The 14,571-nt window shown below is 39.3% G+C and overlaps 1 pseudogene; it reads right to left on the bottom strand.

Moving 5' to 3' along the window:
* Positions 1–7,984: 7,984 nt before the first annotated feature.
* Positions 7,985–13,980, bottom strand: LOC131236253 (wall-associated receptor kinase 2-like; annotated as a pseudogene).
* Between the last annotated feature and the right edge of the window lie 591 nt (positions 13,981–14,571).

Genomic DNA, 14,571 nt, shown 5'->3' with positions numbered 1-14,571 from the left:
TTACCCTTCATCTATATTTATGTAAAGTTATTGCTAGTACAGTATTTTTAAATTATTTTTTTTAATTAAAAAAAAAAAAAACACACGCACACACCCCACCACACACTCACACCTTAGTAGAATTTCACACAAGTTTGTACACTAATTTGTATATTCTATTTGTCAATCACATAAATACTTGTGTTGCGTAGTTATTTGAGCGGAAGATAAAAATTTAAAATATAAGAGAATAAGAACATCAATGAGCAAAGAATAAGTAAACGAAAGGCTTTGGTAACCTTAACCCTTGACCCAAAATAAGTCTTAAACCTTTAGATGATCTTAACATAATAGGTAAAATTTGTTGATCATCCCTTAGCCTTGCAAACCCAATTAGAACATGATAAGTAAGGCTAAAAGAGATACGAAACTACAGTAAAAACATATGCCCAAAACAACAAATTTCGAGTGGTACTTAATTTCATTGAGCAGACCTCAAGGGGTCTTCGATGACATGAAAGACCCCCTCAATGGTATCGAATAGAAAGTTAGATATGTCCAGCAATAATTGATCATTTCATCTAATTTTCTTGATGACATCGAGGTCTCATTCAATGGCATTGAAGACCACTTGATGACATTAAATAGGTAACCCATATATGTCCAGCAAAAACAAATCATATATCTAATTTTCTCGATGGCATCTAAGTGTTTTTCAATGGCATTGAATGTCACCTCGATTGCATTTGATAGTATCGATAGAGCCGTTATTTATCCATTTTCTAACCGTTGAAACTCAAACTTCTTATAAAAGACATTCTATTCTTAGGCATTGGGATATATTTTTAGTGCAATAAAAACTTAGGTGAATCAATGATCATATTTCTTATCCCAGGCCTCTAAATCAATGAATTCTAATTCATCTCCCTTAAGATTAATACTCTAATGAGGATTCCAACTTCCACGTACCTCGAAGATGTGTTTAAATGCCTCCATTTTTTGGAAATTAGACTCAACTTTCATATACATACAATTGTCTAAATCCTTTAGAAGACCCATCTAGGTGAATCCCATAATAAACATAAATTTTCAGTAATTGTAGGAGATTTAACCAACCTCCTATCGCCTTGGTTATCTCGAACGAGCACTATATGCAAGGCGTTTAATCTTGAAGTTGGAGCCTTAACAAAGCATTGACATCATGATCAGGAGAGGAAATGAGAATTGATTTAAGCATAAGAGAGCATCGATCAAGCAACTTGAGACAGCGCTAAAAAATGAGCTCGAGCTGGTAGTTAAGTTGTTAAGTGTAAGAATCTGTATACTCTCTTTCCTTATGTAAGATAAAGAGTAAGAGTTTGTGACCCAAACTCGAATAAGTTCTTGTGTAGGGTCTAAATCCTAAGTTCTCATGTATAACATTGGCTCCAGTGTAAGGCCTAAATCTTAGAGTCCTTGTGTATGGATTTGATACCAATTGTTAGATATTTATGCAATTCTCCAAATTGAATGGCAATCAATCCTTCATGTATGGCCTTAATACCAAGTGTTAGATCTTAATATATTTTCAAGATCCCTTATGCATCAGATAAAGAGAAAGATGTGCTAATGATTTGCCACCATTGCCATCAATTTGGAGAAGCATTATGGTTTTATCATAGTCGGGAACTTGCTCCATGTGAAAATGGAGTTTTGTAGATGTTTATGCAATTCCCCAAATCATGTGAGACTTTAGAAAGAATAATTCTCTGAAAGTTGAAAAGACAATGAGCTTTTATGTGTTTGTGGTGAATGTTGGCAAGGATATATAAAGCAGTTCTTGGTGTTGATGTCTTAAATTTGTAAGTTACAGGGTCTATCGATGCCATCGACAGACCACTTGATGCCTTCGACAGATCTTGATACTATCGACAAATGCTCAATTCCATTGAGAAAAATCGAAAAATCCATGTTGGTTGCTCGAATGTTTTGATGTTGGTACTCAATGGCATTGAAGGAAGTTCGATACCATTGACAGATCCTCAATAGGGTGTCGATGCCATTGAAGGTCCCATCGAAGATGTACGCAAAATAGCGTAAGGGCGTAAGTTATTTCCTAGTCCGGTTGTAACACTATATTTGAGAGAGAGAGAGGTATTAGGGATTTCTAAATCGTTCCTAAGGGTTCAAGGGTATAAGAGATTTGAGGCTTGTTCGAATCGGTAAGCTACTATATCTTGCAAGTTTTGCTTTCATAGTGCATTACCCGTCGCTTTGTGATATGGTTTTTTCCCCGTAGGGATTTTTCCATGTAAAATTCGAATTGTTCTTGTTTAGACTTGGTTGTGCAGTTGCGTGTACTTTGCTTGATTCGTCCCTGGGTATTTTCACAGTTTCCAACAGTTCTTGGTATGATTGATTGTATGTTGAATGGCTTTGGTTGTTAGTTGATTAGAGGGCCATTAAAACCTGGGGCACCGATCTCTTCTATGATCTCCATCCTCCATTTGGCCTACATCTACTAAGTAGATGAACCATAAGCCAAATTAGATCATTGTAATCAAACTGCCACACATGTCCATTCATTCATGTGAAGATGGATGTCCTTCCATGGTCCACATTCGATAGTTGTAATGAAGGATATGTTAAATCATCGCCATTTTTGGGCTATGGCCCACCCATCAGATAAATGTTTCTGATCATCATAAACATGTTGCATGTTTACGGTCTAAAGATGAAGCACAAACTCATGGGAGGCGTGTTAGCATTTTCGATTTCTAACAATAAGGCTAGAGTACAATTCCTCGTAAAGAAAATGGTCCGGTTTGTGTGCCACCCTTCTCCTAACACTTCAAATACATAGGTTCAATAATCTATTTTTAACCATCGATTCATTGGCCCACGATCAATAAGTGTGATATCTGTTGATTGATGTCTTAAATCTGCAAATCAGAATGTCTGTCGATGACAATTCGATGCCATCGAGCAGACTTTTGCTGCCATCGGAAGAATTCGGAATTTATCGATTTGATTGCTAGACACTTTAAGTGCCTTGTTTGATGCCATTGAAGGTTGCTCAATGCCATCGAAGGCCTGATCGATGGCATCGATAAAATCCGAGATTTTCATGTTTAGTCATTGGAACTAGAGTTGGGCATCGGACCGAGTTGGATCGGATTGGGTCCAACTCAACTCGCTTCGAAATCTGCAAGGCCTGACCTGAACTCGATCCGATCCGGGACCGTGTTTGGGTCATCTGACTCGAACCGATCTGAATCCTTACTGGCCTGAACCGATTCGAGTCCGACTCGGTCAGGAAAACCGAGTCGGATCGGATTGGGTAAGGTTTGGATCATCCATTTCATTATTCCCACTATTTCTTATGGTGCGATCTACTTGATAATTAAATATACTTAAAATTTAGCATCAATCCCTATAATGATATGAAAAAACTGATGGACGGTGTGGATAAACTAATAAAAAATTCAAGACGGGCCCCACATAGTTTACTCAGTGGGAGAAAATAACTCAGTACAAAATCTGCTTCCTAAAGAAGCTTTGTACTACTATCTATAGCTCACACCAGCTATACAGTTGCTCTAGCCTGCATTCCTCATTGGAGACATGGGTTGCCATGTCGTTTGTACATGAACTCATACTGATCACATACGAGCACGCTACATCCCAGCATTTCCCGCCAATGCGTCCAAATATGGAAAATCTGAGCCGTGAAGAAGGTGGGGCACAATATAATACAAAGATCATCCATCGCAAGGATAAATCTAGTCCACTGATCACACAAGCCACACCACTAAAATCAATGAAACCTACTTATCTGATTCAACATTCATGTGTGCCACACATAATGAGTGGATCAGCCAAATTTCTAAGTAGAAAATCTTCATATTGTGATCCATCTTTTGAACGGCTCGGATTTTCTATAAATATGACACGTTGGCAGAAAAGATGGAGTTGTATGTGAGAGTTCACATGCTTCTCCTTGTCCATTGGGAGACTTACACTGTCACTCACGCGGCTCTAGGTACGTGTCGTGCGAAGACGAGCACTGACGCTCCTCGAGCTCCAAGTTGTATGAACGGTTCAAAGGAGATCAAAGTTACATGGCCCCACAGTGATGTATTTGTTATATCTATACCATTCATCTATTTTTAGAGATCATTTTAGAGCATCATCCAAAAAATGAATCATATCCAAAGATCATCTGAACCACACCATAAATAGGAACGGAGATAATGATTTTCACCGTTAAACAATTTGTAGGGTCCACCATAATGTTTATTTTCCATCCAATCTGTTCATAAGGTCACAAAGACCTTAATGAAGAGGAAAAACAAATTTCATATTGATCCAAAGCTTCTGTGAACCCAAAAAGGGTTTCAATGGTAGACGTTCAATCTCCCACTGCTTTCCATAGTGTGGTCCACATAATAGTTAGATCTGTCTTATTTTTTGTCTGAAGCCTTAATACGATATTGCCAAATAGATGGACAGTTTGGATATAACACATACCTCGTGATCAGACCCACAGAACTAGCTAACGTTACACCAGCCAATTCGCTTTGTACGCTCTGTCAACTTGGTCTGACTGTCAAGACAACAGCCTGTAAATAGCTGTATGCCAACCATTCAATGCCTGCTATGACTCTCTCTCTTTCTCCTTCTTCTGAACACAACCGTACACCATTTCTCAATGTATATATATCTGTAACGGAGAAATCCCATAAAACTCTAAAACCCAACGGCAGAAAGATAGGGATTTGATCTACCGCAAGACATCTAGCTAGCCTTCTTCTTGCCTTCTTCTTGCTCGTGTGTACATTGAGCGAGGTTTTTTGGTGCCAAACGAAAAGCCAAATATGCATGGACGGTAAAACTTTATTGAGAAAGAGAATTATGCAAAATAGAGGGATATTTACATCTCGGGTCGGGTTGTTTCGGACCCCTTCAGTTTGGGTTTTCGGATTGGTTCTGTCTGGATACACCACTATCTGAACCCGACTCGAAAAATGATCGGATCTGGATGGACAGACTCGATTAGGGCCGATCTAGGCTATCGGTTCTGTTCGGAATGGTACAGAGTCGGGTCGGATCCATCAGATCAGGTCCAACATGCCCACCTCTAACTGGAACGTTTTGGTATTAGTTCGATGGCATCGACGGTCTGTTGATGCCATCGAAGTCCCATTGAAGGTGCCATTGAATGATCGCGTAGAAAATACACAAAATTGCATAAATGCGGGATTTCTGCGGGATTTTTTGTAGGATTTCTTGCCGATTCCAATTGTGATTCTCCTAAAGGCTATAAATATGTGTGTAATTGGGATTAGGGCATACATCTCTAGGTTTTTCATTTCGTTCTTAGGGTATTCAAGGGCTTGTGAGGGGAGATCCGAGGCTTCTTCGAATCGGGTAATCTCTATCTCTTGTAATTTTTGATTTCATAGTGATTTGCGTCCCTTTGTGCCATGATTGTGCTTGATTGTGCTATTGGAATTCTCTACTTGATTCATCTCTATCTGTGTCCGTGGTCCCCCAACAATCTTATCACCATGTCCAATCCTCATTAGGGTGGAGAAAATGAATAGTTACCGGCAAAAGAGTGGGTTCAATGTATGGTGGGCCCAAGTGGGCCGTGCTTTGATTCTTTCAAGCATGATCCCTCATCATACATTGCACGCTGACTGGTGTTTTGATATTGATGACAGCAACAGCAATGAATTCAAATAAGGATATACACATGTATATCAGAGAGACGACTTTAAAACTCATCAGTATCAGCTTGCAGAGATAAAGTGATAGATTTGTAAGATAATTCATTGAAAATGGACGGTAGAAAATCTAAAAGAAAAACTGCTTAGTTTGAAAAGAGAACTGCTACAATCCCCAATGAAAAAACTGCTACATGTGGGTCAGCTGTCCAGATGCCTATTAGCATTTCTCAATGTCTTCAACAGATTTGAGTAATGCCACACAGAAGTACAAGTGGAGTACCTTTTTAGCCGAACATGCGGGCATTGTATGAGGATCTCGGTAAAGAGCCAGTCTCAGTTTCTCAATCTACTACCAAGTTAAACATGAAAAAAGCAAGCTAAGAAGACTGTCTGTAATCTATGGCAGAGCATGTGTTGGATTTTCAGAGTATCTGTTTTGGCCTTAGCCCAACCAGAGATGATTTCACCGATTACAAATCACAGAAGAAGAACTTCGCTAAAGCAAGCAAATATCTAGAATGAGATACTATGTCTATTCCTGTAGAAAGTTCCACTGCATATGGACCAAATGGAAATAATCTCACTGATCAGAGATTCTTACGGCCTATAAAAAGGCAAGTTAAAAACTGATATTTCTGACAGCTGTTTCTAACTCTACTTTGTACACTCAGTGACCCCATGGATGAGTGATATTTTTCTCATGGCCCATCTATGGTGTGACCTTAAGGATGGACCATCTGGATCAGTACATGGCGAGGCAGAAACCGGAATGAGTTATTCGACGTCCAATATATGATTTTGGGTAGGAGAAGCTACTTTAGCCACCCAACCAACCTTGCTATGCCGGTTTGCCTATGCCGAATTTGCAAGATTCCGTCAGATGATCGAAAGTCCATTTTAATTTCATTTTTACTATTTATATTAAGTTTTAGTTCGATCATAACTTTGGATCCTTTGAGCTTTAGGAGTTGTGCCAAACATAAAAATGGCTTAGAAAAATTACGAGAATAAAGTGGTTAGGCCAAATTGGACACTTATTATTTTTGCTGAAAACAATGTAGTAGAAATCATGATCATATATAAATAGTAAGTCACATCTTTTAGGGAGTTTGAGTTGGAGTTTGATTCTTAAACTTCTTTCTAGGTTTGATTTTACTATTTAAAGGATTGTATTTATTTCTATTTTCCTATTTTCCTTCATGGATTCAAGGTATTTCTGTGAGGAGTCCAGAGAAGTTCCGTGGATTCGGAGTAATTATCCCCTTGAGGAAGACGGTGATCGACCTCATCACGTCCATCCCTGCATCATAATCTGTTTTTAACCATCGAATCCTTGGGCATAGATCAATAAATTTGACCTCATCACCACGTTAATCCTCAGTAGGGTGAAGAAAACAAATAGTTATGGGCACAAGAGCTGGTTCAATTCATGGTGGGGCCAAGTGGGCTGTGATTTGATTCTTTCAAGCATGATGGCTCATCAATCCGTACATACATCACATGCTGACTGGTGTTTTGATATTGATGTAAGAAATATACACATGTACATCGGAGGAATGATTTTAGAACTCATCTGTATCAACTTGCAGAGATGAAATGGTAGACTAGTAAGATAACTCATTGAAAATGGACACCAGAAAATCAACTCCCAGAGGAAAAACTGCTTATTTTGAAAAGAGAACTACTACAATCCCCAAAGGAAAAACTGCTGCATCTGGGGTGAGCTGTCGAGATGCCTATTAGCATTTCTCAATATCTTCAACAGATTGAGTAATGCCACACATTGATTTGAAAGTACAAGAGAGCATGTGGCCATTGTATGAGGATCTCAGTAAAGAGTCAGTCTCAGTTTCTCAATCCATTACCAAGTTAAACATGAACAAGTAATCTAAGAAGACTGTATGTAATCTATGGCAGAGCATGTGTTGGATTTTCACAGTATCTGTTTTGGCCTAAGCCCAACGAGATGATTTCACTAAGTACAAATTACAGAAGCAAAATGCTGATAAAGCAAGCAAATATATACAATGAGATATGATGTCAATTCATCTAGAAAGCCCATAAAAAGGCAAGTTAAAAACTGATATTTTCAACCATCCTTTCTAACTCAACTTTGTACAGACGATGACATCATGGATGACCAATCTTTTCCACATAACCCATCTACGGTGGGACCTTATGGATGAACCATCTGGATCAGTACATGGCGGGGCAGCAGGACTAAAAAGCTAAGGCAGGCTTATGGGTGCACTCATCCTCTGCCCCTTTCTCAGAGAAGATGTACACTTCAAATAATCATCGCGAGATGTTCAATGATAACATGGAGCTCTCCTCCAGACTGTATTCCCTAATAGAATCTTCAGTCAGACATCGGGACAGTTCATCTCGCAAGCACTTGTTTTGTGGGGCCAATGGCCGGTTTGAGAACCTCCTTAACCCATCTAGCTCTGCAGCCACTTCCTTCATCTTGGGCCTTTCTTCTCCCTTAAGTCTCAAGCATCTTTTGGCAAGCTCAATTACTACTTGGAGTTGCTCAGTTGTTCCCTCATCTACAACTCGAGCCTCAAGGACTTGAAACAGATGGTTCTCATTCGCCAACAGAATGAAATGAGTGGCTAAGTTTCTTTTCTCTTCAGGCCTAGTCGATGAAATTGGCTTGGCACCAGTTATGAGCTCTACAAGAACTACCCCAAAGCTATATACATCACTCTTCTCTGTTAATTGCCCTGTATGAAAGTATTCTGGATCCAAGTAGCCTAAGGTCCCCTGCACCAGTGTAGTTACATGAGTCTGATCGAAGAGAACTGACCTCGAAGCTCCGAAGTCAGATACTTTCGCTGTGTAATTATCATCTAATAGTATGTTAGCAGATTTGACATCTCTATGTATGACAGGTATCGAAGATGCAGAGTGGAGATACGCAAGCGCTCCTGCTGTCTCACTAGCAATTTTTAAACGATCTACCTAAGAAATCGATGATACTCGGTCATCATCATGGATATGGTGGAATAATGTATCATTAGATATGAATTCATAGACGAGCAATGGAACTTGGGTTTCTAGGCAACACCCCAAGAGCTTTACCACATTCCTGTGGTTGATTTGGGAGAGAATAACAACCTCATTTATGAACTGCTCGATCTGGCTCTCATCCACTATTCTGGACTTCTTTATGGCCACAATTTTCCCATTCGGTAGAATTCCTTTATAAACGGTGCCATAACCTCCACGGCCGAGAATTCGGGTCTCATTGTAGTTGTCGGTTGCCTTTTCTAGTTCTTCTGCTGTAAAAATCTTTGTTGTTTCAGAGGCACCTTCGAGTGAAGTAATTTGTTGTTGCAACAACAAACCTCCATTTTTTTGAAAGAATTTCTCTTTGAGTTTGATGAGCCTTCTTTTCTTGAGTCCCCAGTATATCCAAGAACTACTCATGAGTAGAAACAAGAGGCCAAGGCCAATACCTGTATAATCAAGATTCGTAAATGTCAAGTTTTTTGAAAAGGCTGAAGTTGAAGGGTGGAACAAGGTCTTTTGGGCCTTTTCAGATTCGAAGGGGGAAAAAAATAGAAAAGAAAAGTTATAGCGAGGAAACATCATTCTGAGAAACAGAGTTTCGAAACACTATTTTTGTTTGTGAAATACTCTCCCTTTTATTTCTACTGTTCTTGTTTGGCAGAGAGATTTTCCATGGAAAAATAATGACTTTTTGTTGTTTGCCAAGTATCAAGAGCAATTAATGTGCCCCACATGGTTAGGATCAACTAACTACGGGCTCACATGAAAATACATGGTTAGGGGTCGACTAAAGATAAGCACCAAATGGTTAAGATCATCTGATGAAGGGCTCCCTGTGGATATACACATGGTTAGGATTGACTAGAGATGGCCTGCATGGTTAATATCATCTAAAATGGGCCCCATGTGGAAATATGCATGGTTAGGATTGACTAGCAATGATCCCCAGATGGTTAAGATAATCTAATGATGGACCCATGCAAAAATACAAAAAAAAGTTAAGATGAGTAACAGTGAGCCCACAATGGTTAAGGTCATCCAATGATGGCCCCCACATGCAAATATGCATGATTAGAATCGACTAAAAGTGGGCCCCACATGTTTTATATAATCTAACAATGGGCTGCACATGGTTAAGATCATCTAACAATGGCCCTGCATGAATTTAGAGGTTAGGATTGACTGATGATGACCTTTGTCAGATGACTAGAAATTGATTTTCCTTCAACATAAAGAGCATTTCTTAGCTATTGGCGAGGGGAAGGGGAGGAAGATTTTCACAGAAAATATGGAATGTCGCTAATCTATATTTTAAGAAAGTTTTCAAAACAAGCAACAGAAATTATGTATTCATGAAAAAGGCATTTCCTTTAGAATGTTTCAGTGATTCTAAGGAAGTCTTAATAAAATTAAAGAATTGTTAGGGTGAGGGTATACTGTATTGGGTAATATTTAATACCGACTACTAGATATTTTACAATATTTTATTATTATAAATAGAGAAAAGGGAGAGGAAGACCAATAGACCATAACCCATCTTCTTCATGGTATAACACAGCCAATTCAAATATATTATTATTATTATACTATATTGGGTGGTCCCGTAACCTATCCAATACAATATAGCCTCACCCTGATAAGAATCTAAACAAAATCGAAGAATGATAATGTTGGGCTTTATACCACAAATATCCAGCAGGCAGCTCTTTTACTGTTTGCGCAGCATATAAGTCCAATACAAATGATCAAAATAGCAGGACCCAAAATGTCCTTGCCTTTGATTAATGGACATCTTTTATTCAATTTCAATGATTTACTACCTTTGTTATACAATCCATTAGATTTCAACCAATAAGCCAGTTACGATCATACTTTTAATGTGATATTCGGTTCATAAGCCATTTACAGTGGTTTCCATTATTTGAATGGTTCAATTCCAAAGTGTAAGCAACATTTATAAAAAATCTTGATATAATTCAAACACCTTGGAACATATAATGTTGGTGATTAAGAAGGGATTACCTAAGACAACCTTCATCAATGGAAATTCTTTGTTGTTTGCTGCAGAAGATCCGGTGTTCGGAAGAGAGGCAACACAACCATCTCCATCCTTTCTACCATCGCCATGGGTGCCAGTTGGGCATGAACAGTTATAACTCCCTTGTGTATTAATGCAAATCCCCTTGCAAGGATTGTAGCTTGAGTCCGCACACTCATCAATGTCTAATGAACCATTATAGCTAGATCAGAACATCTCATCAAAATATTGTAATTATCATGGAATTTCATGTTCGTAACTTTGGACTTTTTCCTTCTTCCTGAAAGTTATTTTTTTTTTTTAGTCATACTTCTTCTAGTACTGTTACAGAAGTATTTTAGTGTAAGCGATGACATGAAAAAAAATGATTGTATAAAATGTTGTAGGTTAACACACATCGCTGATGGGTAATTTATGAATTACATCCAAGCCGTTGAAATGTTGGGCTGCATCATAAAGATCATCTGGGACGAAAACCAAGATACTGTCCTCATCAGGCAGGATACACCATAGAAATCGATGCCCAACTGATGGTCTGATTCAATATCTGAATGTAGCTAACCTGATGAGTGGCTTGTTCCAATTTTTTCTCCAGGTGATCCTCATGTTATGGCCCACCCTTTTCATGGCTCAAAATTCAAGTTGAAGTCAATGATAAGTAGCAATATAGGTGGTCTATGCAAAGTGTGAAAAAGGGGATAGCTAGGGGTGAATATTTGCAGATGGGCAGCGGTGTTAATGTCCAGTAGCTTACTTGTGCAGACTTCATTAGCATTGTATCAGCAGAGGAAAAATTGGGATGAAACCTCCCAGACATTGGAGCAATGGAAGATTTCAGGAAACCTCCATGATCAGGACCATCAGATCAATCGATTGGATAAACCAAACATGGCCCCCGATGATCAGGACCATCAGATCAATGGATTGGATAAACCAAACATGGATCATGTTTGGTTTATCCAATCCATTGATCTGATGGTACATTTCTTCTTTACCATGTATTTTTGTGCCAGCAAGGAAAAGGTAAGGCCTAATCAAATGAAGATATTTTCTGAGGGTGATTCCTCCATGATGAGGACCATCAGATCAATGGATTGGATAAACCAAACATGGCCCCCGATGTACATATTAGATACCAAACAGAGAAGTTCCTTGTTTGTAGCAAACTGGGAACTCGTTTGTATTCTAAATTAGTTAAAATAGCAAAAAAATGTCTTCTTAAACTCTGAAAATTTAAGTGGCTTCAATAAATCTCTCAACCAATTACGTGACAAAAGAGAGCCTTCTTTACTGCAAAAAATCCTCAAGAATTCTGATCTTCCAAAAACTTCTTCTTCTTCTTCTTCTTCTTCTTCTTTTTTGGCGCTAAACAGTGGTGGACCGAAGTGGTATGTATACAACACCCAACACGTCCAACTGATGCACCTGACCATGATGATTTGATATCCAAAAATTAGGCTGATCCAAGTGTCAGGCGACCCACCACCATATAAAAGAGTGTGTGACATCCCAAATAGTTCAAATTCACGGGTTATTTCACCTATTGAACTGGTTAGATGTCATACACACCGCACATCGGCCCCACAATGCTCGATTCCACCCCTTCTTAAAAGAACAAATAAAGGGCATTTTGTTCATTTCACCTTGGGAAGGAGGTTACTAGTTTAATTCCTCCACGTTCAAGTGCTCGGCTGAGCTCCCGACCCATATTAAGGGTCTTTTAGTCTGGATAAAACAGGCCTAGGTACCCATAAAAAAATATTTAGGAAGCCTGGGTTAGGTCCTTTGTAAATGCCTAGGATACGATAGGCGGCCCTCTGTTTTTCTGGTGGGGTGCCCGAAATGTCCAGATATTCAGTGTATAGTTTCTCTTGATGAAATGAAATACTTTTTTTTTTTTTTTTTTAAATGCCCATTTTAAGAAAATCATAATCATCAAAGTTTTATTGTCAAAATCCCGAAAAGAAAAGATCTGAGCCCTTATCCATCCTAAGATAGCACCCCATATGACTCAACCTAACCAGTACACCAACAGCCCAAGAACTAATAGAACGCATCAAGCTAAAGTCTTTAAACTGCTGGGAGTGTAACACCGTAAGATGGGTAATTAGGATCATTCATCCAGTTGCAGGATATCCGAGATTTTTTGTTTTTTTAAATGTAAGAAGAAAAATGAATAAAAAGAAGAAGAAGAAGACGAAGAAGAAGAGGAAGAAGATATATACTAGTCACACACATCTGGTTGTAAGCTAACTTAAACTTATGATCCATATCTACAACTACTTCAAACAAATGGAAGTTTTGATGTGAGAATATACCTTGGCAACCATCCCTAAGATAAGGGTTCCCAGCGTACCCTTGAGAGCAATTGCACCTGTACCCAAGACCATTCGGCGCATCATAGCAATAGCCATTTCTGCTGCATATCATCATATCCAATTTCTCAACTTGTTCGCATGTATTGTTCCCAATCGCCCAATCAAGGACTACCGGAACACGCTTGTTCATGTCAATAAAATCAAAATCGGGGAGATATGATACGTTGAACTTGAACCAATCTTGGTCGACCAGAAATGAGTAGCTGCACTTACTATGATTCCAAAATCGCGTGTGGTTATGATAGCTTCGAAGCTGCACGTCATACTTCTTGAGCCCTTTCGATATCGACGATTGGCAACATCCGATCCCTGAGCAAGACTCGTCGATTCGGCTCGCATTGAAGTCGCAACGGGAGACACACCCACTTGTGAACATGCCAACCTTGGGTTCCCAAATGTATGCAAGTGTGTCACAACCAATGGCTGTGAATTTGTTGCGACTGTTCGAGAATGTGTATGGGCTTTCTGTCAAGTCGATCGAGCCGGGGCTTTGATGGGGTCCGTTGTCATGTCCATTGTAACAGTCCCAAGCAATCTTACCAGTGACAGTCACTTGGCCTATGGACTGTATTTCTAGAACCTCAACATCGATCATATTGCTTAAGAATGGTTTCGGAGGGCTAAACGAGTCATTGCAAGTGATCTTGAACCAGTCATCTTTGTAACAGGATGGATGGTCAAGGCCAAAAGGGTAGGGAATGCTAACGTTTCCACACCTCGGCTGGCAAATTGGATTCTTTGGATCAGATGCTGAGGCTGGTGTTAGGCATAATACGTGAATCAAAATGAACAAGATCATATCTTCTTTTTTTTTGTTGGCCCCTCTTCGATGGTTGGATTGAATGCAGTTTAGTGAAATGTCCTCCACTTTAAAAGGGTGAGGGAGAGAAATCTAGTAGGGAGATGGCGAGGGATTTCTTCTCCTCTCTTACACGGCGTTTAGATCAAGCAAGTCAAACCAAAACAAAATATTATTAATGGGCCAAGAAGACTATACATGGTTGGATTTTGAATCACATCGTGCAAGTTTTCAATTTTGACAAGCAGGGCCAATGATCCGATCTTTAATCTGTATATTCCATCAGTGGGTCCAGCCGCCCAACGGCTCCGATATTGGAAGATCTTGAGGACTAATATCAGGACCATGAGATTAGCCTGACCTACCTTGGGTCCGGCCCATTGCCATCCATAGTTGTGGGCAGAAGGGTCTTCGTAAAGTAATATTAGTCTATACATACTAGTGCTGGGTTGCTTCCAACTCATGTAACAATTTCCACGTTTGAAGCAGAAAAGTCTTCCTGAAATGGAGCCAGCGCTGGGTAGCCGTTTGAGTGTGGGATTGGGTTTCAGCCGTTGAAGAGTTTGAAACCCATCAAAACTCTTCTCTCCAACGCTCCACACGAATTGGAATACTAGTTCCACTTAAATAACTGTGTACTTATCACAATTA

Source organism: Magnolia sinica, chromosome 1 (assembly GCF_029962835.1).
Source record: "Magnolia sinica isolate HGM2019 chromosome 1, MsV1, whole genome shotgun sequence".
NCBI lineage: Eukaryota > Viridiplantae > Streptophyta > Magnoliopsida > Magnoliales > Magnoliaceae > Magnolia > Magnolia sinica.
This window is presented reverse-complemented; position numbering and strand designations above follow the sequence as displayed.